The sequence below is a fragment of the Hyperolius riggenbachi genome, chromosome 7 (assembly GCF_040937935.1).
Source record: "Hyperolius riggenbachi isolate aHypRig1 chromosome 7, aHypRig1.pri, whole genome shotgun sequence".
In the NCBI taxonomy this organism is placed as follows: domain Eukaryota; kingdom Metazoa; phylum Chordata; class Amphibia; order Anura; family Hyperoliidae; genus Hyperolius; species Hyperolius riggenbachi.
In genome coordinates, this window is record NC_090652.1 from 303,448,164 (window position 1) to 303,473,028 (window position 24,865).

The following is a 24,865-nucleotide window of genomic DNA, read 5'->3' on the forward strand; positions in this document are numbered from 1 at the left end:
CCTCCTCTTGGGCAGGAGGTTACATTTTAGGATTTTTAGACAATTTTTAAAAGCAAACCTGTAAGTTCTTAAAAGTAAAAAAGTTAAATACGGTATAGTCCCAATTATCCAGAACTCAACTAACCAGAAGCCTCAACCAACTTTCACAAATCGCCGGCAGTACTCGCAGTGGTGAAGGCCAACTTCATAGGCTTTTTGTAGGCTCTGCTGAGCTTAAAGTGGATCCGAGATAAACTTTTACTCATTGCATAATTGTATTCCTTATACATAGTTTATAGGGCATTCCTCAAGCTAAATACTTTTTTTGTTTTGTTTTAATACTGTAATTCCCTATAAACTAAACAAGCCTCGCCCACAGCTTTTTCACACTGCCTTGGCACTGTAGCAAGGGCTTATGGGTGCTCAGTCTGGGCAGGAGGAGGTTACTAGCCATTGATTTCAGAGGCAGAGGGGAGGACGGAGGAGGAGAGGGGACTGAATTTTTCACATTACACACAGGCAAGATGATAGCATCTCCAGCCCTCAGCCTGTGACAAACAGAACATGGCTGCCCTCATTGTATCACAGGAATAAATCATCATAAACTATTGAAGCTGTTTGCAGCTAGAATTGCTGTGTAAACTATCTAAACTTTAGATAAGATATATAGACAAGTTACTTGTTATAGTTTTTCATATCGGATCCGCTTTAAAAAACGCTATAAATAAAAAATGGAGTTGGCTTACCTCAATAACGACAAGTTCATATAAATATGGATTTCAATAAGCACAGGCAATATGTTTTGTGGGTCTGAGCGCACTTCCTCAGGCCAAATATTAGTGCCAGAGATGTATCAGAGCCAGGTACAGAGCACCAATCACTGGCATAGTGCTAGGACATGCAACTTAAAGGAACAATATCAATTAACATGTTTGTTTTTGTTTTTTTTTTACCTGGGATTGAGAGAGTTTCTGATGTGCTGGTAAATAATCATGTATACAACTCACTTGCTTATCTCTTGCTTACTGTACTCTTTACTGTACTGCCCCGGTAACAGGCTCAGTCGTATCAGTCCGGGTCTACTGCGCATGTGTGAGAGGTCCGTGCGAGCGCAGTAGACCCAGACTGGATGCGACTGAGCCTATTACCAGGGCTGATCACAGCTGAACAACAGACTGCAGGACGACGGCGTGGGATGAGCTAATGCTGCTGGAGGTAGACGCGGGTGAGTATCAAAACTTGGTTAGCTCAAGTGTCCTTTAATATACTTTAAGTTCCTGTATTTTACCATTTAATTCAGTTGAGTTAATTTAACTGAGTTCATAGTATGTATATAGTGCGGTATAGTACTGTATTAGTTAGGCCATTGAACATTGAGTCTCAAGCAGCCAGAAAACGCACTTAGGCCACCTGCACACTATATGCGATTCCAATTTTTAATCATTTTTCACATGCGATTTCCGATTTTTAAAACTGCATGCTGCGTTTTTTTCTGTGTTTTCTTTTGATAGCATCCAGGGTAAATCGGAATCACAAATCAGATTTGCAGTGTAGAGGGAGCCTTAACCTGGCAGCAGCCAATCCCTGTTGGTGCCAGGCAACCGAGACTCTGCTGTACTTGCATCACCAAGAGCCTTTTCTGTCTCCCTCCACATCACCATTCAAGCTCTGTGTCCTCCCAAAGCACGCGGGCGCGCTACTGTATGAAAACGAATGCAGCCACACTGCTCCTGCACCTGCACAGTAGCACACACCCACTAGGGCTTCAGCGGAAAAAGCAGAGCCCCATCCGGTCTGTGCTACAGAGCGTGCACAAGCAAACGGCAAAGCCTTGTTGACGGTTTTCAGGAACAGGCCGGTGGAGGAGGACAGGGAAGTCTCTGGGTTATCCAATGGCTTTCCTCTACTGAGGTACAGACTAACCAGCAAGCTCATGGTGACCCAGAACTCATTGGGGTGTGTAAGGGACTACAATGGTCCTAAAAGCCCCCTTACTAAGATGTTAAGAAAAACAAAAGTTTGCTTTCCTAAAACAGAAAGAATTTGCGATAATTCAGGTCGGAGTGAGCTTGAGATGTCTCCCAGTGCATCACTGCAGTGAATATATGCAAATTAACCATTGTACCCTTAGAAGCTAAACACACCTCCAGAACCGCTGGAATGCAATGATGTGTCAGCTTGTTAATTAACAAGCTGACACATCATTGCATTCCAGCGGTTCTGGAGGTGTGTTTAGCTTCTAAGGGTACAATGGTTAATTTGCATATATTCAGCAGTGGTGCCTGGGAGACATCTCGAGCTCACTCCAACCTGAATTATCGCAAATTCTTTCTGTTTTAGGAAAGCAAACTTTTGTTTTTCTCTACTGAGGTAAGTGCCCATTTTGGGCATTTTTTTTTTCTACAGGTACATTTTAAGACAGAAGTAGGAAGGGTGCTTTCTACTAAAACCAATCTTTAAAGTGAACCTCCGGACTAAAAATCTACTCAGCAGAACTGAAAAGGCTTGGTGTTTCTTTAACAGTTTCACAGCATCAGAACTTTGTTTTTCTTACCAAAGCCTCATTTTTAGCTGCATTTTTAGCCAAGTTCCACCCATCAAATAAAACTGCCCAGGCTTTTTTTCCCTGATGCTGTGCAAAGCATGATGGGATTTCCTATGTTGTTATTCAGGTTGCATAGCAACTAGGAGGGGTGATCAGGACACGGGACAGTTGGAATTGTGTCTTATGCTCCCTGTCATCTCCTTTCAACCAAAAAGATGGCTGCCCTCATGAAATCAAACATTTGCCTGTTCTTTTCAAACAGGGTGGGTAAGAGATTATATTACCTATCTATTTTAATTAACATAACTAATGTAATAATAATAATAACTTAATGACAGTATGTTTGTTTAGGCTGGAGTTCCTCTTTAAACAATACCAATTGCTTGGCTGTCCTGCTGATCTATCTGGCTACAGTGGGGTCTGAATCACATGTATAGGAGGGTGTACGAAGGAGGGTGTGGTCAGGCTGCCTTTCACGCTCACCCGCCACACACAACAGTGCAAGTGCACACCATCAAGGAGGGCGAGTGTCAGCCAAACCACGCCTCCTCACACAAGGCGGTACACAACCACACTATAAAGGAAGGCAAGTGTCAGCCAAACCACGCCTCCTCACACAAGGCGGTACAAAACCACACTATCAAGAAGGGCGAGTGTCAGCCAAACCACACCTCCTCACACAAGGCGGTACACAACCACACTATCAAGGAGGGCGAGTGTCAGCCAAACCACGCCTCCTCACAGAAGGCGGTACACAACCACACTATCAAGAAGGGCAAGTGTCAGCCAAACCACACCTCCTCACACAAGGTGGTACACAACCACACTATCAAGAAGGGCAAGTGTCAGCCAAACCACACCTCCTCAAACAAGGCGGTACACAACCACACTATCAAGGAGGGTGAGTGTCAGCCAAACCACACCTCCTCACACAAGGCGGTACACAACCACACTATAAAGGAGGGTGAGTGTCAGCCAAATCATGCCTTCTCACTCAAGGAGGTACAGAAGGATCTGTGTCTGTATCTGTCTCTTGATATTCATGGAGGCGCTTTAGCGTCTGGGATATCGTCAGTGAATGCCAGTCTTCCATGACTAACAGATTGCGGTTCTATTCTGTGTGTGAGCCGACAGTTGATGTGTGTGTGTATACTGTATGCCTCTGAGGAAGTGTTTTTTGACCGTGAAACACGTGTCAGGCAGTCCTTTTGTGATGTGGAATCCTGAAATTGTTTTTTTCGCATGCTTGTCCGCAATCTTGAAGAAATTTGAAAAGGAAGAATAAAAGAATAATTGTTCATTTAAAACCCCGTATTTGTTGGTGTGGAATGTATGTAGTACTGTAACCAGGGGTGGAACAAAATTACTGGATTTTAAGTGTTATTGTATTGCTTAGGTCCGGAAGGATGGCAGGCATGCAAGAGTAGCATCCAGGCCACATCTCTGGGCTGCACATAGTTACCGTAATAAAAATAGCTGTATTTTTCAACTTGCTGAGTATTTTAAAAATGTTTCTACTCTAAACAAATCTGGTTCTTTTTGTGAAACAGGAAGGAGATAAAGCTGAGGGGGTCCACAAGATTCTGCTTTGTATTACTAGTAACCTGTGTTATACTGTAATCTAGCCAAGAGTCAAAGGTCTACAGAAGAATGCGAAGGGCAAAGGCTGTCTAATATAATCGCCATCCACCAAGTCCTGAGGCTGCCATAGGCTGGGAGGTCCCCTCATTCACCCTGAGGAGTGCAGCAACATGTGCGGATTACTGAGACAAAGTCCACCGGTCAGTATGAGCAAACGTCACAGAGTAACCATCCATACCACTAGACCGTGCAGCAAACGTTACCCCCCCCCCCCCCTCCCCATAAGCAACGTCCACCGGTCAGCATGAGCAAAAGTCACCAGGCACACCACAAGACTATGCAGCAAATGTTAACACCCACCCCCCTAGCAAGCAACGTCCACTAGTCAGCATGAGCAAAAGTTACAGAGTCACCAGCCACACCACTAGACCATGCAGCAAACGTTACCCCCCTTTCCCACCTTATAAGCCTGTATTCAAAGTCATCCAAACAGGAAGATCATTAAGAAATCAAAATGTATAAGTCCATTGTTCATTCTTCCTCACTGGTGTACAAGTTGAAAACAAGTACTGGAAAACACATTGTAATTTACATACAATCTGTTAAGTATTACATGACTTATTTTAAGATATAAACACTTAGGCTATGACTATGGTAGGATTAGAGTGTGAGCTCCTCTGAAGATAGTCAGTGATATGACTGTACTCTGTACAGTGCTGCAGAAGATGACAGTGCTATATAAATCAGGGCTGTGGAGTCGGAGTCGGAGTCGTGGAGTCGGAGTCGTGGAGTCGGGCAATTTTGGGTGCCTGGAGTCGGAGTCGGAGTCGGGAAAAAATGCACCGACTCCGACTCCGACTCCTAATGAATTTGTAACTGTAATTAAAATAGAAAATATGATAAAATGTTCTATTTCTCAGATAATAGTCATTAAAAATAATGTATATATACAGTATATATACAGTAAAAGCTGTGCTTTGTCTACAAAAATGAAATGAACCAATCAAAATTAGTTACTTGTGCTGCTTCAATAAAGCAGTCCCCGTATTTTTAAGGTCAGATATACATATCTGATTGTGACTGTATATATGATGTGCACACAGGAATCTCTTATATATACTAAATAACATCTATGCTGTAAGAATAAAGCCTGATGTGTAGCCATGTCACTAATAGAGATGGTCAACGAGATGGAAATAATTCCGCATTGATGCTGATTTATGCAAATGTACGCACTCCCTTTGCTGATGAAATCAAATAATTTGATATGTTATTAAAATTTGGTTTGGTGACTACAAATTAAAGGGTAACTGAGACGGATGAAAAGTAAAGTTTTATACATACCTGGGGCTTCCTCCAGCCCCCTTCAGGCTAATCAGTCCCTCGCTGTCCTCCACCACCCGAATCTTCTGCTATGAGTCCTGGTAATTCAGCCAGTCAGCGCAGTCCAGCCGCATGCCGCTCTCACAGCCAGGAACATTCTGCACCTGCGCAATAGTGCTGCACAGGTGTAGCATGCTCCTGGCGGCGGAGTGTGTACATGCGCACTACGCCTGACTGGCTCAAGTACCTGGACTCATAGCAGAAGATCCAGGTGGTGGAGGAGTACAACGAGGGACTGATTATCCTGAAGGCGGCTGGAGGAAGCCCCAGGTATATATAAAACTTTAATTTCATCTGTCTCAGGTTTACTTTGTTACACAGTAGTACTATACTCTACATATGCACTCCCCACAGAGCTGCAGGGAATCCACTGAGAATGCTGTGCACATTGAACACAGAGGTGTTGTCTTGTTTACAATCTCCTCATTCCCCTGCAGAGTACCTGCACATCATTCTTACATGTACCCACACTTACATTGCCTAGGGCCTGATAGATGTTCTTTGTTCCGGTTTGTACCTTTTACAAGTACTCTTACCAAGTACTAGTTTTAGTCTAAAGGGAATAAATATAGTAGTCTACATATCCTTCTCACTTCAGTTGTCTTGTAAAATTCCTAAGCGTTGGCAGTTAAGAGACGAATTTCATGTTACATACTTTTAATCAACAAAATTGTAATATGCAAATTAGAGGAGTCGGAGTCGGAGTCGGAGTCGGTGGAATCCTAAACTGAGGAGTCGGAGTCGGAGTCGGTGGATTTTTGGACCGACTCCACAGCCCTGATATAAATACATAATAATAATATGGTAGGACATTAGGCTATGACTATGGTAGGATTCGAGTGTGAGCTCCTCTGAGGACAGTCAGTGAGATGGCTATGTGCTCTGTAAAGCCCAATCTACACGATACGATTCTTTATACGATTCGATTACGATTCCATTTACGATCCGATTAAATCCAACATGTCCGATCAGGATTCGATTCGATTCAATTCGATTTGCCATTGCAAAACAATGGCAAATCGAATTGCATCGAATCGAATCCTGATCGGACATCACGGATTTAATCGAATCGTAAATAGAATCGTAATCGAATCGTATAAAGAATTGTATCGTGTAGATTGGGCTTTATTACGTGCTCTGTAAAGTGCTGCAAAAGATGTCAGTGCTATATAAATACATAGTAATAATATGGTAGGACATTAGACTATGACTATGGTAGGATTAGAGTGTGAGCTCCTCTGAGGACAGTCAGTGACATGGCTATGTACTATGTAATGTGCTGCAGAAGATGTCAGTGCTATATAAATATATTAATAATATGGTAGGACATTAGTTTATGACTATGGTAGGATTTGATTGTGAGCTCCTCTGAGGACAGTCAGTGACATGACTATGTACTCTGTAAAGTGCTGCAGAAGATGTCAGTGCTATAAAAATACATAATAACAATAATATGGTAGGACATTAGACTATGACTATGGTAGGGATTAGAGTGTGAGCTCCTCTGAGGACAGTCAGTGACATGGCTATGTACTCTGTAATGTGCTGCAGAAGATGTCAGTGCTATATAAATACATAGTAATAAAATGGTAGGAAATTACACTATGACTATGGTAGGATTAGAGTGTGAGCTCCTCTGAGGACAGTCAGTGACATGACTATGTACTCTGTAAAGTGCTGCAGAAGATGTCAGTGCTATATAAATACATAGTAAAAAAAATGGTAGGACATTAGACTATGACTATGGTGGGATTAGATTATGAACCCCTCTGGAGACAGTCAGTGACATGACTACGTACTGCAGAAGATGTCAGAAGTGCTACATAAGAATAGTAATAAATCAAAATTTGTTTTAGGTCTTTTGGAATTGGGCATCCAGGCTTTGGATCCAACCTTGTGCCAAAATAGTGATTGGAAAGCTTTATTTCATCAATTAAAGCTGATCTTTCATGCACAACACCTGATCATTATTTCTATGACAACATTTCTCATTATGAATTCATGATCAGACAAGCCTACATCAACCTGTTCAGAAGTCATCCCATAAAACACACCATCCAAGGAGGTAAACATCTTCTGAACTTAACAAGCGTTATGCCACTGTATTGCATGTAGGGGATAATTTAGGTATGACACTACAGCAGAGATCACCATAATAGGAAAAGAAGAGATGGATTTTCTTCCTCCAGCACCGGTGGGATTGTAGAAAACCACCAACCTACGAGAGTCCTGCAGTTGTATGTAACTATATCCAATGAGCCATCTCCAATTCCAATATATATACCAGAAACTGTGAAATGCAGAAGTGGTATCACATCTCAAGACTTAGAATACAAAACATGTTATCTTGAGTTTCAAACCTCATCAAGAATTATGGCCCATGGCCAAAGCAGAAGAACGTTGGAGGACCTATAGCATCTGCTGGCTCCAGGACAACAGTCAACAGTCCAGATTTAGATAAAGTGTCAAAACGGTACAGTTGAAGAAGTTGAAGTCTCACATAAGATGGACACTGGTGCTTGTGGTCCAAAATGAGACCATAGCACTTGGCACCCTAAATACTCCGACATGGTTAACTAGAAAAGGAACATTCCTGTGCCCACACAACTCTTTGATGTTGACGCTAGGACACAGAAGATGTGAGGCAGCAAAAGATTGGCACACTTATACCTGGGGGGGGGGGGGGGGTGCATTCAGATCCTGGACACAGAAATGATTGAGCCACAAAACAATGACAAACTGACTCCAGGGGTCAAAGAGCAATGACACACCAACACTTAGGATTCCAACATCTTGACACATTGACCCCTTGAGGTATCACACCAATGACACATTAATAGTTAGGATTCCAGAACTACTGACACTTGGGGGTCCCGAAAAACAAGGGCAGGCTGACTCTTGAGGTTTCCAAGAATACCAATAACTCAAACCGACATTAAGTTTCCCAGAACTGTCAGACATGCAACACATTCTACTGTTCACAACCTCTTTCTTCGTGTTCCCAAAACGCTGTCAAAAGTGACAGGAGACTTCCAATAGGGTGACACAATGCAGCCTGAAGAGTAACCAGCTAAAGGACCAAACATCGGGACCAACATTAGGTCCTCCAGCCAGTTCTCGTTGGGGTTCAAATGCCAGCATGGCTTGTTGCCAAGAGATGTGGGGACTTGTAGTTCCACAAGACCTTACAAGAAACTCGGTTATGCTGGGAATACACCATGAGTTTTTTCAGCAGATAGATGACTCGATAAACAATTTCCGACAGGTTCAATCTGATTTTGATCGTTTTTCTGATCGATTTTCTCATTGCAGTGAATGAAAAACTATCAAAAAATTGATCGGGCAGTAAATCTGCCGAAAAAACCCATCGTGTATTCCCAGCATTAGACTACACAGTCAAAAAAACAAAAAACACCGTAATCCTTTACTAATTGAGCATAGGTTAAAAGTTAAAAAGGTGATTATCACACAACAAGAAAATACAGTCCTAAACAATGACGCATGCAGGAAATACATAAATCTGGCACCTGTTGAGTCCTGATTGAATAATTAAAGTATTTAACGGAAATGCCAGAGTCATCAGTGGAATTTATTCTACAGCATGAAATAAGGATGATTAGGAGAACCAGTAACGGAAATTTTTAATTACTTGGATAATTGCGTCGTTACAGCCATTGAGGAACTGCAAATCCCACGCTGCCCTGCAGGACAGACCCCGTGTCCCTGAACAGCTGGACTGTCGCAGGTCACAGACGGGCAAATCCCGACAACAAGCACAAAAGTCACAGACGCTCCTTCGCCTTACCTTACGCCGCTGTAACCAGATCCTTGTTTATCCACCACCGACGTCCGACCAGGTGCCACACGGTCCCTTTCCCGTCCTTTTGCAAATCCAACAGCTTATCTGGGTAGGAGCACAAAAATAAAAATAAAATACACCCAGGTCCTAATCTCGGACCTGCCTTCCTCTCCGCATCTCACCTTGTCAGAGGGGGTCGAGAGAAAGCGAGAGAGAGAACGAGCTCAACAACGCAACAGAGCGGAAAATCCAAAAACAACAAAAAGGTGTCAAAAAAGTTGCCAAAAAAGTTAAAGTTCCAACAGTTGCAGCAGCCGTGCTGAGCAAGCCGGTGAGCTGTTCCCCTGCGTGAGCCGCGTGGGGCTGGCTATGGAAAGCCTTGCAAGCCTGAAACACACTGGAAGGAGAAGAAGGAGGGGGGGGGGGGGAATCTTATTCCTTCCAATCCATTCCCCTGTAATTTTTTTTTCTTCTTTCCCTCTTAAGCTCTGAGCACTCCAAGGAAAACACACACACACCCAACAACAACTCCTGGCTGCTTGACTGATTTGTGCAGCCTTAAAGGGCATGGAATCCGAGAGAGGGGAGAGGACGTTACAACATTCATGCTGGAGCGAGCAGCAGCAGGGTAGGCAGAATGGAGAGGGGGGGGGGGGGGAGAATAGGAGGAGTAGTGGACTCTTGGAACTGGCCAGGTGGGAGGGAGCACAGCTGGGAGAGGTGGAGGCTGTACTTCTGCACATGTTACAAAATAAAACTGTACATCCAGATGGCTTCCTGTCTGTGTTAACCCCTGTGCTGCCTGGACGGCATTTAAAGTCCTTTGCTGGCACGCAGGAGGCTGCTGTACCTGGCTGTGAGCAAGGAGGTCCCCCTAAAGGCAGCTATGCACTATTCTATGCTTGAGTGACTTAATCACGTATCAGGGAGAAGAATTAGTTATAGAGTTTAAAGCACGACTGTGAAGTTTTTGTGGGAGATAAAAAAATAAAAAAAAAAATCAGATACTTACCTTGGTAGAGTTACAGACCGCCCAGCAAGCTCCTGGGGAACCAGAACTCCTCGGAGTGTGTAAGGGGCTACAAAGGACCAAAAAGCCTCCGTACTAAAATGCTATGCAAAACAGATAATTGACTTCTTAAAACAGAAGGTATTTGCGATTATTCAGGTTGGAGTGAGCATATGAGGTCTCCCACAATCGTCTCTTCGTTGTCCCTTTAACTTAAAGGACATCCGAGGTGAAAATAAACTGATGAGAAAAACAATTGTATCTATCCTCCTACTCCTAAAAATGACCTTTTTTTTATCCCACAGTTTTATTTTATATTTAAATCTAGTTTTTACTGTTTCATTGTCTCTGCTCATTGACACCTTCATTGAAGCATGCCGGAGCTTAAATTTATGAACTAGTACCCTTTTTATCTCTTTCCCACTCTCAGAAGCCATTTACTGACAGGAAAGTGTTTTATGGCTGTAATTACTTATCAGTGAGGGGTTATGCTATAGTCTAACCCAGTCCGACCAGGACAGAAACTGTCACTTGCATACCTGATGTTTAACTCTTTCAGGCAGAGAAAGAAAACAAAGGAACACAGCATAGTTATTTGTGTGCTTGGCACTGTACATACACATGTCTATCTCACCATGTCACCTCAGTTGTCCTTTAAGCTAACCACACCTCCAGAACCGCTGGAATGCAATGATGTGTCAGCTTGTTAATATTACAGAGCCACAATTTTTCAACATGCATACAGACTTTCAGATTGGTTGCTCCTCATCAGTGCATGGCATGGACTAATATGGCTCTATGAGGTAGGACTTAAAGAGGAACTCCAGTGAAAATAATGTAATAAAATAAGTGCTTCATTTTTACAGTAATTATGTATAAATTATTTAGTCAGTGTTTGCCCATTATAAAATTCTTCCTCTCCCTGATTTACATTCTGACATTTATCACATGGTGACATTTTTACTGCTGGCAGGTGATGTAGCTGCTGCATGCTTTTTTGGCAGTTGGAAACAGCTGTAAACAGCTATTTCCCACAATGCAACAAGGTTCACAGACAGGAAACTGCCAAGAGTACGTACTCAAGGGTTTCTTTGTGGGAGGGGTTTCACCATAATATCAGCCATACAGCGCCCCCTGATGGTCTGTTTGTGAAAAGGAATAGATTTCTCATGTAAAAGGGGGTATTAGCTACTGATTGGGATAAAGTTCAATTCTTGGTCGGAGTTTCTCTTTAAGGAGCCATATTAATCCATACCATGTACTGATGAGAATCAACCAGTCTGAAACAGTCTGTATGCATGTTGGATTATTGTGGCTCTGTACAATTAACAAGCTGACACATCATTGCATTCCAGCGGTTCTGGAGGTGTAGCTAGCTATCAGGGACAAAAAAAGAGGATTTGCATATTCAGCAGTGATGCATTGTGGGAAACCTCAGAGCTCACTCAAACCTGAATGATCACAAATAAATGTTTTAAAGAGAAACTCCGACCAAAAATTTAACTTTATCTTAATCTGTAGCTGATACCCCCTTTTACATGAGAAATCTATTCATTTTCACAAACAGACCATCAGGGGGCGCTGTATGGCTGATATTGTGGTGAAACCCCTCCCACAAGAAACTCTGAGGACCGTGGTACTCCTGGCAGTTTCCTGTCTGTGAACCTTGTTACATTGTGGAAATTAGCGGTTTACAGCTGTTTCCAACTACCAGAAAACCATGCAGCAGCTACATCACCTGCCAGCAGTAAAATCTTCACTGGAGTTCCTCTTTAAGCAGGCAAACTTCTGTTTCACTTTGGTAGAGGCAGGGCCAGTGCTGCCATGTCCCCCGGCCCCTGCAATATGAGACTGGCTGCATGGCACTGCATCTCCCCACCACATCTCCCCCCCATATGAAAGCACACAAGATTCGGTCAAGCCACAGGTGCTTGAACTGTTACTGCCCACCAAAGAAGCGTCGGCCAAAACTATCATAAATGATCAATGTGTTGGGCGAACCGCACGTTTGTGTGTGGCTTAGCAACTGATCTCCAGACTGAGACAGACAAAGCAAGAGGCATGATGGGAGTTACTGGAGGAATGTGCGTTGAACCTTTGCACTAAGCACAGATGTCCTGAGGGCACCTTTCCTTATTCCTGGAATACACTGGAAGCCAATCTCCCTTTCTGAAGCCGGCATTGGCAATGGATCAGGTAGATATGCCGCACTGGTAATTCATCTGTAATGACAGCAAAGTCCCTGTTATCCAGATCTCAGGCAACTGGAAGTCTCAACTAACCGACACACCTAATGGATAATGGAGACTTTGCTGCATTCGGCAGGTTTTCAGGCTTATAAAATACTTACAGAGCCTCCAGCAGCACTTAGCAGGCTCCTAGCAGCTGCTGGCACCCGTGCATGCAAGTCGGTGTGTCACCTGACCTGATGTGGGTCAGGTGACCTGATGTGGGTCAGGTGACCTGATGTGGGTCAGGCGCAATCTTGCGTGGACTGGGGAAGCCGGAACGCGGATAGGAGCCCACTAGGCTGCTAGATGTGGCTGGAGGCTTGGTAAGTATTTGGGGGGGGGCAGCAGGCACATGTACCCGGCATCAGGCCAGGTACAGCAGAGTGCCGGATACCAGATTAAAATCGATTCTTGCTACACACAGCACACCAGATTTCAAGATTTAAGCAGGGAATCCATAGAAAATCGATTGAACCACAACGTTGCACTGTTCGATGAAGTTCAATGCTGCGGGCTGCCCTCTGACCACCCCTCCAGCCCCGCCCCCAACCAACCTAAATCTTCCATCTGCACCAATCAATACTTAAACACGATAAATTTTAGGGCAAAATCGATTGGAAATAGTTTCCCTGGAGATTCTATCCTCTTTAAAGGGAACCAGAGGCCCAAGAAAAAAGAATTTATACATACCTGGGGCTTCCTCCAGCCCCATATGCACGGATCGCTCCGACGCCGCCGTCCTCCGCTTCCTGTATCCGGCGGTACCGGGTCCCGTAGTTTCGGCCAGTCGGCTGCACCACGCGGCCAATTGTCTGCATCACAGGGTCTCCCGGAATACCCTTACGCGTGCGGCTGCATACTGCACAACCGCACGTGTAAGGGTATGCTGGGAGCCTCTGTGATGCGGACAATTGGCCGTGTCCGCCAGAAGTGACGGGACCCGGTACCTGCGGATCCAGGAAGCAGAGGATGGCGGCGTGGGAGCGATGCAGGCTTATGGGGCTGGAAGAAGCCCCAGGTATGTATGAAATCTTATTTATTTTTTCAACACTGGCGTCTCTGGTTCCCTTTAAAGGACCTCTGTCGCGAAAATCTTAAAATATAAAATATATGTAAACACATACAATTAAAAAGTATGTTTCTTGCAGAATAAAATGAGCCATAAATTACTTTTTGTCTATGCTGCTGTCACTTACAGTAGGTAGTAGAAATCTGACAGGACAGGTCCCCCATGAAGCGATGGGCTAACCCAAAATCTGTCGATTCTGTCAGAATTCTACTATCTACTGTAAGTGACAGCAACATAGGAGAAAAGTAATGCATGGCTCATTTTACTCTGGAAGAAATGTACTTCTTATTTGTATGTGTTTTAAATTTTAAGATTTTTGCGACATTTCCTCTTTAAGGCTGGAGGCTGAACTGTGCTCTCATCGGGCCAAATCCAATGTGCTGGAGACCTTCTGTTCATCCAATAGATCTCTCCAATCACTAAAGCCTTGTACAGAGACTGAACAAAACTTGGCCAAGGTAACCTCCTCAGTTTAGAATCTAGTGTGTGTACAGCGATCAACGATCTGCCTGGTGGAATGACCTTGCTGAACGTTGGCCGGGGGCATTGTTTATTGTAGCGTTTTGGAAATCAATTTTTAGCAGCGTCTCCTGGTGGTCTTTGTAGAGATTTTATTTCAGCGCAAAAAAATTGGAAAACACGGTTGCAATTTTTTCGGTAGTAACAACCCTTTTGTACAGCGATTGCAAAGACATTTTGGAGTGATTCTTTACCTAAAATTGAATTGTAATGCAAGATACAGCAAGCAGAGCGATTGCAACCTGGTGAAATCGCATTCGCTCCGGTGGGCTCACATCTTCACTGGCATAGAGGTTTTTTTAATCGCTGGTGTTCGGCAAATCGCTAAAGCAGTGTCTATGGAAGCTTTCACACTGCAGCACTGTAATTGCAAAACTGCTGCATGCGGCATTTGGGCAGTGGTAGCGCTGCGATTCCCACTCCCGAGTTGCAAATCGATTATTGGCGCTTCCAAAATACTGCTAAAAACACTCCAGTGGGTCACGGCCTTAAAGAGGCCCAGAGGTGAAGAAAGGGGACATTTTTTTTAACTTACCTGGGGTTTCCTCCAGCCCCATAAGCATGGATGTGTCCCTCGCTGTCCTCCGTTAAGCCACAATCTTCTCCGGTATGCGGCTCAGTGACATCAGCAAGTGGGCTTCTGCGCATGTGCGGACCCTCTGCACAAGCGCAGAAGACCCCGGCTGACGTCACTCAGTCAGACTGCGCCCGACTGAGCAGAGTATCGGGGTTTGATTGCAGCTGAATGGAGGATTCCACGCGGACGGCGAGGGACACAGCCATGCTTATGGGCTGGAGGAAGCCCCGGGTAAGAAAAAAACAGGCACTTTCTTCATCTCAGAGTCTCTAAGGCCTGTACCCACCTTGCGAATTTGTTCACGATTCTTTCAGGCAACCGGCCATTTTTTGAGCAACGAGCAATCGTTTCGACGATCTTGCGACGTGTGTACAGGTGCACAATTAGGCGAACGACGCTTTGCGATGCGCGGCGATCACAACCGTCACTGCGGAGCTTTAAGATCCCCGGCGACACTCGATGATTCTCCCAAAGTTCCGCCATCGTTTGAGCCCCTCATGTGCCATTTATAGACTGCTATAAAGTATATTTTCCTGCAGGCTTCCAAGGAATGTATGTAATTGTAGCTGTATTTCCTGTTAATGTAAAGATTTCCAAGAATATTACAGCAGCGCTCAGAGTTAAGCTCCCTTCAGCCTACGATCGCAGCGCAGAGAACGCGGCCGCGCAGAACCGATTGTGTAAACGGTCTCATGTTCTCTGCAGGTGCGGATCTGACAAACGCAATCTGCAGAGAGTTATATGAAGCCTGTATGTAAAGCGTTGCTTACGTTAGGTTCAACGTTTCTTTACGAAAAAAGTCCGCTAAAGTGACGATAAGAGTAACATTTAAAGTGGACCTGAACTCTTGCACAGGACAGAAGGAAAACATAGAGAGATGCACCCTGTATGTATTTAGAGAGTCCAGCCTGTCTAATTCCCCCTCATCTGTGACTAATCAATAAGTGTAATTTGATCTCTCAGCTGCGTCAGCTGGCTGCCTCGGCAGAGCATCTAATTTGTAAACACAGGATGTCAAGCCTATGTCTGCTTCCATAAAAGTAGATACACTGCAGATTAATTGTAGGATTTGTATCAGCTGTAACAAAGAACGGTTTTTCTTTAAAGATTATTACACTGTTGCTTATAGTTTAGAGCAGGGAGCACTAAATTGTTGTTTCTTAAAAAAAAAAAACTTGCCAAATGCAAAAGTTGTAAAATTCCCTGTATGCCCAGACACCTCTCTGACTGCTGTCCACTGACTTAGAATGATGAATTCAAAGCCCACCTCCTGAGGAAAGAAGATGGGGGGCTTTGAAAGAGATGATTTGCATGTTCAGGACTGATGCACCATGGGAAAGCACAGTTGCCCACTTAACCTCCCTAGCGTTCTGGACGAGCTGAGACGCTAGAGGGCACCGCTCAGGCCCTGCTGGGCCGATTTGAATAATTTTTTTTTAAAACACGCAGCAAGCACTTTGCTTGCTGCGTGTCCTACCCGAGCGCCGCCGATCCGCCGCTACCCGATACGAAAAAGCCCCCCCCCCCCCGCAGACCCCATGCGCAGCGTGGCCAATTGCTGCCAGGCTGCACTTTGGGTGGATCGGGAGTTCCTGTGATGTCACGACGTCACTCCGTTCGTCGACATGGCGACAGGGGAAGCCCTCAAGGAAATCCCGTTCAGAATGTGATTTCCTTATGGGCGTGACTGCCGGCGGCGATCGGAAGGGTGGGAGGGAATGAGCAGGAAGGGGACAATCAAAAAAATCGGGCAAAAAAAAACAGCAAGCTGAATTATCACAAATACCTTCTATTATAATGCTGGGAATGCACCATTAGTGTTTTTTTTGGCAGATAAGATGGCTCGGTAATTCCTGAGAGATCCGATCTGATTTTGATTGTTTTTCTCATAAAAGTGAATGGAAACCTATCAGAAAAATGATCGGAAAACCAACTGGAAAGTAAATCTACCAAAAAACTCTGTGTAGTCCAAGCATAAGACAAAGGCCCAGCAGCGAGACAAAGCACCAGCCCACTAAAGCAGTTTACATGCATACATAACATGCATGCATGCACACACAGAGTGAAAGGCTGTTTTTATGTCATGTTTTATGTCAACTTTATGTGTGTTTGTGTGTTTTAATTCGTTTTAACCGCGTTTTTGGTGTGTTGTGTTTTTGTTGTACCGCAGATGCATTTCCAAGCGTTTTGCTTGCATTTTAATGAGTTTGCAGTTCACATATGTAAAACATATATGCGTTTTGTATGCTTTTTCCATGCGTGTTACAATTGCATTTTATGCAAATAGGAAGCGGAAATACATAAAAACATTTTTCTTTTACAAAAACGAAATAGAAAAATGCATGGAAACGCATACAATTGCATTTCCATTAACTTTCATTATGTGGACTGCATTTTTGAAGATTATGCAACAAAACCAGCGTTTTCGAAAACGCACTTTTTTCCTGTGGCCCTTAGGGCTCTTTCACATCAGACAATGCGTGCAGGAGCCGTTCTCCTGCACGTGTTGAATGGCCTGCGGCGTGTCGCCAGGATACTGCGGCGCGACGCAATCAGCGGTGGCAGCTATTAATTCACCCAACGGGAAACCTCCGATCCCGGTGGTTCAACGCTCCCGGGTGCGTCGAACCGCAATGCACCGAAACGCAGCGTCGGGTGTGAAAGGTAAAATGATAGTCTATGGACTTTCATTTTACCTTGGTAAACGCAAAGTATTGACTTAGCGTTAAAACGCAGGAAAAGGGCTCTGGTGTGAAAGGGCCGAGACTTCCATTAGCGGTAAAAGTGCAGTGTTTTCCACAACGCTAATATTTCTCCTATGTGTGCACCTAGCCTCAAAGTGGTCTAAAAAATGCTTTACAAACCCCACAAAGGTGGACTGACACTCCAACTGGGGAAGGAATTTATACTGCACAGATGGACTGACATAGCTGCCGGGGGCAGGAATTATACCAAACACAAAACTGAAGAAGGAGATTGGAAATCCTCCAGTGTATTAGAAACAGTTATGCAATTTTACAACGGACATATTTATTTCCTTTTAGGCAATACCAGTTGCCTGGCTATCCTGCTGACCCTCTGCCTCTAATACATTTATCCATAGCCCCTGAACGAGCATGCAGCAGACCAGGGGTTTCTGGCATTATTACTGTGCCTACTTGTTTCTGGTGTGATTCAGACACAACTGCAGCCAAATAGACCAGCAGGGCTGCCAGCCAACTGGTATTGTTTAAAAGGAAGTAAATATGGCAGCCTCCGTACACCCTTCAGGTTCCCTTTAATAAGCATGATGTTAATTAGTCACGGTTTTCTTGCCAATAAACCTATAGTGAGTTCTGGATACAGTTGGACACAGTTGTCACAGATAAGAGATCCCTGAGCCACACATTACAGGAGCAGCAGTACCCCCCCCCCCCCCCCCTGCAGAGCACCTGCAGACGCATTCCTTCCTGTGGAATCGCAGTAATCTCCCTGGCATTCCAGCCCCCCAGGTGAAATTCCTACCTGTCCCCAATCAGGCTGCCCAGTGCCCCTCACTGCATGACGGATCTCTTGTCAATATCACGGCCTGAGGGAGCTGAAAATGTCTCCTTTATAGTGCAGATCCTTATCATTCAGCAAACTAAACAAGACAGCCTGCTATGCTAGGAACGCTGCAGTGCTAATCTACACCCAGCAGCAGAGCACTCCCTATTCTATGGAGCGCAGGGTGCAAAGTGTGCGACAGCTCGTCGCCAGGTCCCTCCGCATACACACGGCGGAGGGACCTGGCAACTGATGCGACGGAAGCTGTCACTGTTGTCCCTCCCCCCGCCGGAAGCGCCGTCTATTTGCTATTATGTTGCTGTCGCTAGTCCGCGTACTCACGTGGACTAGCGACAGTTGCGGCGGAGTCGCCAGGCGATTCAACGTTTCAACACGCCGCGTGTTGCGGCGACAATTGTAGCCCGTGAGAAGAGGGGGCTGCACATGGAATAGGAGGGGCTGCTGTACATGGATGTTACACATGGAAGAGGGGGCTGCACATGGAATGGGAGGGGCTGCTGTACATGGATGATACACATGGAAGAGAGGCTGCACATGGAATGGGAGGGGCTGCTGTACATGGATGTAACACATGGAAGAGGGGGCTGCACATAGAATGGGAGGGGGCTTCTCTACATGGATGTTACACATGGAAGAGGGGGCTGCACATGGAATGGGAGGGGCTGCTGTATATGGATGTTACACATGGAAGATAGGGCTGCACATGGAATGGGAGGGGCTGCTGTACATGGAAGATACACATGGAAGAGGGGGCTGCACATGGAATGGAAGGAGGCTGCTATACATGGATAATACACATGGAAGAGGGGGCTGCACATGGAATGGGAGGGGCTGCGGTACATGGATGTTACACATGGAAGATAGGGCTGCACATGGAATGGGAGGGGCTGCTGTACATGGATGATACACATGGAAGAGGGGGTGCACATGGAATGGGAGGGGCTGCTGTACATGGATGATACACATGGAAGATGGGGCTGCACGTGGAATGGGAGGGGCTACTGTACATGGATGATACACATGGAAGAGGGGGCTGCACATGGAATGGGAGGGGCTACTGTACATGGACATTACACATGGAAGAGGGGGCTGAACATGGCATGGGAGGGGCTGCTGTACATGGATGTTACACATGGAAGAGGGGGCTGCACATGGAATGGGAGGGGCTGCTGTACATGGACATTACACATGGAAATAGGGGCTGAACATGGCATGGGAGGGGCTGCTGTACATGGATGTTACACATGGAAGAGGGGGCTGCACACGGAATGGGAGAGGAGTGACTGATGTATGTCACCCAGACCTCACTAAACACAATCGCTGATGTGCAACATTCATTTCTGTTTACAGCTAAAGAAACAAACCAAGGTGAGACTGAGCCATAACCTCACCAGCCAGGAATCTGTGCAGCGTATCAGCGCAGTATAGCGCGGCACCGTAAAAACAAATGTCCCGCCACGCCTTCTGCTCTTGGTGCGACATAAAAGCGGACTGTAAAAAGTAATCCGCGTTCTGTACATATCCGTTCACTGCTTAATAGGCCATAAAGCGGCCCCTATCAGAGCTCCCTATCGACAGCAAACACGTCGCTCTGATAACAGGCGCACATAAAGTTCTGACAAACTTACTGTGCCACAATGGCGTTCATTCATAAGGTGATGCCGTGCGTGTGGGCGCAAGGGGGGCATGCTCCCAGCGTTTCTGCTTCTGTCCCCACTCAGCAGCGCTCGGGAGAAGTATTATTTATATACATAGCGCCAACACCTTCCGTAATGCTGTACATGGTACAAAACTAATATTGGGAAGCATACAGTAGATACATGAGACATTTAAAACTTTACAATCAGAATTGCCAGCATTACAAATACAGACATAGTTGATGTGTGGTTTGGGACATTCCCAATACTGGCACATGTTCATATGATAAATTACAGCACACTAAGAAACACTAGGAGGAGGTCCCTCCCTAGCAAACTTACAATCTAGAGGGTAGGGGGTTAGAGACATTGGGGAAGGAAACGGGTTAGCGGATGAGGCAGTGAGTCTCCAATGGTACCTATAGCAAATGATAGGCTTGTCTGAACAGGTGGGTATTGAAAGAACGTTTGAAGGTTTCCAGGCTCAGAGCAGGACTGACTGGTTGTGGAAGAGAGTTCCAAAGGGTAGTGAGGCTCGTGAGAAGTCCTGGATGTGGGAATGAGAGGAGATGACCAAGCTAGAGAACAAGAGGGTCTCTTTTGAGAAGTAATTGTTCTGGGGGGGGGGGGGGGTATCTGGAGATTAGCGGGGAAATGTAAGGAGGTGAAAAATTGTACAGTCCTGGCCAAATGTTTTAAAACTGTCAAAAATATTGGACATTAGAAAAGTTGGTGCTTAAGTTTTTATAATAGGAATTTGCATATACTCCAGAATGTTTTGAGGAGTGTTCAGATGAAAAAAAACTTTCCACTGCATTTCATTGCTGTCATTAAAGGACCTGCTGAGATCATTTCAGCAATTGTCTTGTTAACTCAGGTGAGAATGTTGACAAGCACACGGCTGGAGATCATTATGTCAGGCTGATTGGGTTAGAATGGCAGACTTGGCATGTGAAAAGGAGGGTGATGCTTGAAATCATTGATCTTCCATTGTTAACCATGGTGACCAGCAAAGAAACGCGTGCAGCCATCATTGCATAGCATAAAAATGGCTTCACAGGCAAGCATATTGTGGCTACTAAGATTGCACCAAAATCAACAATTTATAGGATCATCAAGAACTTCAAGAAAAGAGGTTCAGTTCTTGTTAAGAAGGCTTCAGGGCGTCCAAGAAAGTCCAGCAAGCGCCAGGATCATCTCCTAAAGAGGATTCAGCTGCAGGATCGGAGTGCAACCAGTGCAGAGGTTGCTCAGGAATGGCAGCAGGCAGGTGTGAGCACATCTGCACGCACAGTGAGGCGAAGACTTTTGGAAGATGGCCTGGTGTCAAGAACGGCAGCAAAGAAGCCACTTCTCTCCCAAAAACACATCAGGGACAGATTGATCTTCTGCAGAAAGTATGGTGAATGGACTGCTGAGGACTGGAGCAAAGTCATATTCTCAGATGAAGCCCCAGTCCGATTGTTTGGGGCATCTGGAAAAAGGCTTGTCAGGAGAAGAAAAGGTGAGCGCTACCATCAGTCCTGTGTCATGCCAACAGTAAAGCATCCTGAGACCATTCATGTGTGGGGTTGCTTCTCATCCAAGGGAGTGGGCTCACTCACAATTTTGCCAAAAAACACAGCCATGAACAAAGAAAGGTACCAAAACACCCTCCAACAGCAACTTCTTCCAACCATCCAACAACAGTTTGGTGAAGAACAATACATTTTCCAGCACGATGGAGCACCATGTCCTAAGGCAGAAGTGATAACTAAGTGGCTTGGAGACAAAAACATTGAAATTTTGGGTCCATGGCCTGGAAACTCCCCAGATCTTAATCCCATTGAAAACTTGTGGACATTCCTCAAGAGGCGGGTGGACAAACAAAAACCAACTAATTCTGAGAAACTCAAAGAAGTGATTATGAAAGAATGGGTTGCTATCAGTCAGGATTTGGCCCAGAAGTTGATTGAGAGCATGCCCAGTCAAATTGCCAAGGGCCTGAAAAAGAAGGGCCAACACTGCAAATACTGACTCTTTGCATAAATCTCATGTAATCCTCTATAATAAAACCTAAGTGCACTGTCCCTGTGTAGCGTTGTCTGTGCTGAACCATTGTGCGCATGTGCGCAGCACGGACAACGCTACACAGGGATAGCGTGGGACCAGGGAGCCAAGTGCGCGACGGGTCAGCGGGCGGCCGGGTGCGCGACAGGCTCGTGTGGTGGGCGGGCGCATGCGCTCGCTGTGAAAATGTGACGGAGAGTGGGAGGGGAGAGGAGGAAAGGTGGGAGGGGATTCACACAGACCTAGAGCCCGTTTTTAAACGGGCTTAGGTCACCTAGTTGTCAATAATAGCCTTTGAAACGTATGAAGTGCTTATAATTATATTTCAGTACATCACAAACAACTGAAACAAAGCTCTAAAAGCTGCAAACTTTGTGAAAACTAATATTTTTGACAGTCTCAAAACTTTTGGCCAGGACTGTATGATAGGGCGAGGAGATTAAACTGTATTGTTTGAGTTTGGCAGCCAATGGAGAGATTGTCAGAGACAGGCTGCATCATAGGCGCACGAGGAGAGGTGGAGGAGACGGGCAGCAGAGGTCAGTAGGGATTGGCAGAGAGGGGCTGCATCAGAGGAGTGGGAGGAGAGGTGGATGAGACATGCAGCAGAGGCCAGTAGGGATTGGCAGAGAGGGGCTGCATGAGAGGTGCGGGAGGAGAGGTGGATGAGGCAGGCAGCAGAGGACAGTAGGGATTGGCAGAGAGGGGCAGCATCAGAGGAGCGGTGGGAGAGGTGGATGAGACATGCAGCAGAGGTCAATAGGGATTGGCAGAGAGGGGCAGCATCAGAGGAGCGGTGGGAGAGGTGGATGAGACATGCAACAGAGGTCAGTAGGGATTGGCAGAGAGGGGCTGCATCAGAGGAGTGGGAGGAGAGGTGGATGAGACATGCATCAGAGGTCAGTAGGGATTGGCAGAGAGGGGCTGCATGAGAAGTGCGGGAGGAGAGGTGGATGAGGCAGGCAGCAGAGGACAGTAGGGATTGGCAGAGAGGGGCAGCATCAGAGGAGCGGTGGGAGAGGTGGATGAGACATGCAGCAGAGGTCAGTAGGGATTGGCAGAGAGGGGCTGCATGAGAAGTGCGGGAGGAGAGGTGGATGAGGCAGGCAGCAGAGGACAGTAGGGATTGGCAGAGAGGGGCTGCATCAGAGGAGCGGGAGGGGAGGTGGATGAGACATGCAGCAGAGATCAGTAGGGATTGGCAGAGAGGGGCTGCATGAGAGGTGCGGAAGGAGAGGTGGATGAGGCGAGCAGCAGAGGTCAGTAAGGATTGCCAGAGAGGGGCAGTATCAGAGGAGCAGGAGGGGAGGTGGATGAGGCAGGCAGCAGAGGTCAGTAGGGATTGGCAGAGAGGGGCTGCATCAGAGGAGCGGGAGGAGAGGTGGATGAGGCGGGCAATAGAGGTCAGTAGGGATTGGCAGAGAGAGACAGCATCAGAGGAGCGGGAGGAGAGGTGGATGAGGTAGGCAGCAGAGGTTAGTAGGGATCGGCAGAGAGGGGCTGCATCAGAGGAGCGGGAGGAGAGGTGGATGAGGCGGGCAATAGAGGTCAGTAGGGATTGGCAGAGAGAGACAGCATCACAGGAGCGGGAGGAGAGGTGGATGAGGTAGGCAGCAGAGGTTAGTAGGGATTGGCAGAGAGGGGCTGCATCAGAGGAGCAGGAGGAGCGGTGGACTGGAGAGGTACCAGCCTGGCAAACAATGGTGACTGCATAGTGCAGAGTGGTACAGCGGAGAAAGCACGCTCAGAGGGAAACTTAACTCAAGTCAAAACACTTTTTTTTTTTTGCCTCGGACGTCAGCAAAGAGATAAATTACATTCTTTTCTGAGAAAAGAAACCATCTCTATGTATTGTAAGGATTAACAGGAAGTATTATTTCAGCTCATTTACTTTGATTTATGTGCCTATAAAACACACATCTCACGGGCTCCAGCAGAATTTGTCAGGAAGGAGTGCCAAAAATGTACTGCCAGTCGCTGGGTTATTATTTTTTATTATTGCAGTGTATGTATAGCGTGCCAGCGTATTACAGCACTGAACAATAAACACGGGGCAGGTGTTATGAATGTTGCTTTGTCACGCACATATTATGAAATGGGAGGAGGAGAGGACCTTCCCCAATCAGGTTTATTTACAATTGGGGAGGTGCGTGTGTGTGTGTGAGAATGATCGGTAGCAGAGTTTGTGTTTGGAGGGTTTGTTTTTTGTTATTGTTTTTTTTTTTTTAAATATGGTTAAAGCTTGGAGGAAGTCTAATGGAAGGGAGGGAGTTTCAAAGAGTAGGAACAGCCCTAGAAAAGTCTTGTGTTAAGTTATCAGTGAGTAGGTCCTTTGAAGGTTATTTGAGGAGGTCGGTTAGGAGTGTATTGGCGTACAAGATCGGAGATGTGAAAGGGGCAGGAGCAGCGGAATGATTTAATCTCCCTGGCGTTACAGAATTAGGGTCTAAAAGCCATGTAATTTTTTTCACAAGCTTTTAGACCCTAAAAAAAAAAAAACATACTACAGAGAGATCTGCAGCAGCTCCTGCATATAACTCACTCAGGCACGGGATTACTGCTCTGAGCTGAGGATTTCTGATCCGAGCCTGACTCGGGATTACCGCTAAGGAAGTTACAGGCAAAACATGTCAGTATGGATTTGATTTTGAGGAGTCGAGATTTGCAGAGAGGAGCATCAGATGTGTAGTGGGAGGAGCCAGCTTAGGGGTTTGCAGAGATGAGCAGCAGATGAGATATGGTGGGAGGAGCCAGAGTAGAGATTGCAGACAGAAGAAACACATTAGAAGTTGTGGGAGGAGCCAGCGTAGGGGTTTGCAGACAGGAGTTGCAGATGAGAAGTGGTGGGAGGAGCCAGTGTAGAGTGTTACAAAGAGGAGCTGCAGATAAGGAGTGGTGGGAGGAGACATTGTATAGATATGCAGAGAGGAGCTGCAGATAA

General features: G+C 45.8%; 1 protein-coding gene across 11 annotated transcripts in view; it reads right to left on the reverse strand.

The window, feature by feature from the left end:
* TNS1 (tensin 1) overlaps nt 1–24,865 on the reverse strand; it is a 608,338-nt gene that overhangs the window by 301,382 nt on the left and 282,091 nt on the right. Inside the window, exon 1 of one of the 11 annotated variants that reach the window (XM_068246105.1) lies at nt 9,294–9,857. The exons of the other annotated variants lie outside the window; for them this stretch is intronic. The gene's annotated coding sequence lies outside the window, so the exon portion shown is untranslated. Of the gene's footprint in view, nt 1–9,293; nt 9,858–24,865 lie in introns of those variants that run through there. 11 annotated transcript variants of the gene reach the window in all.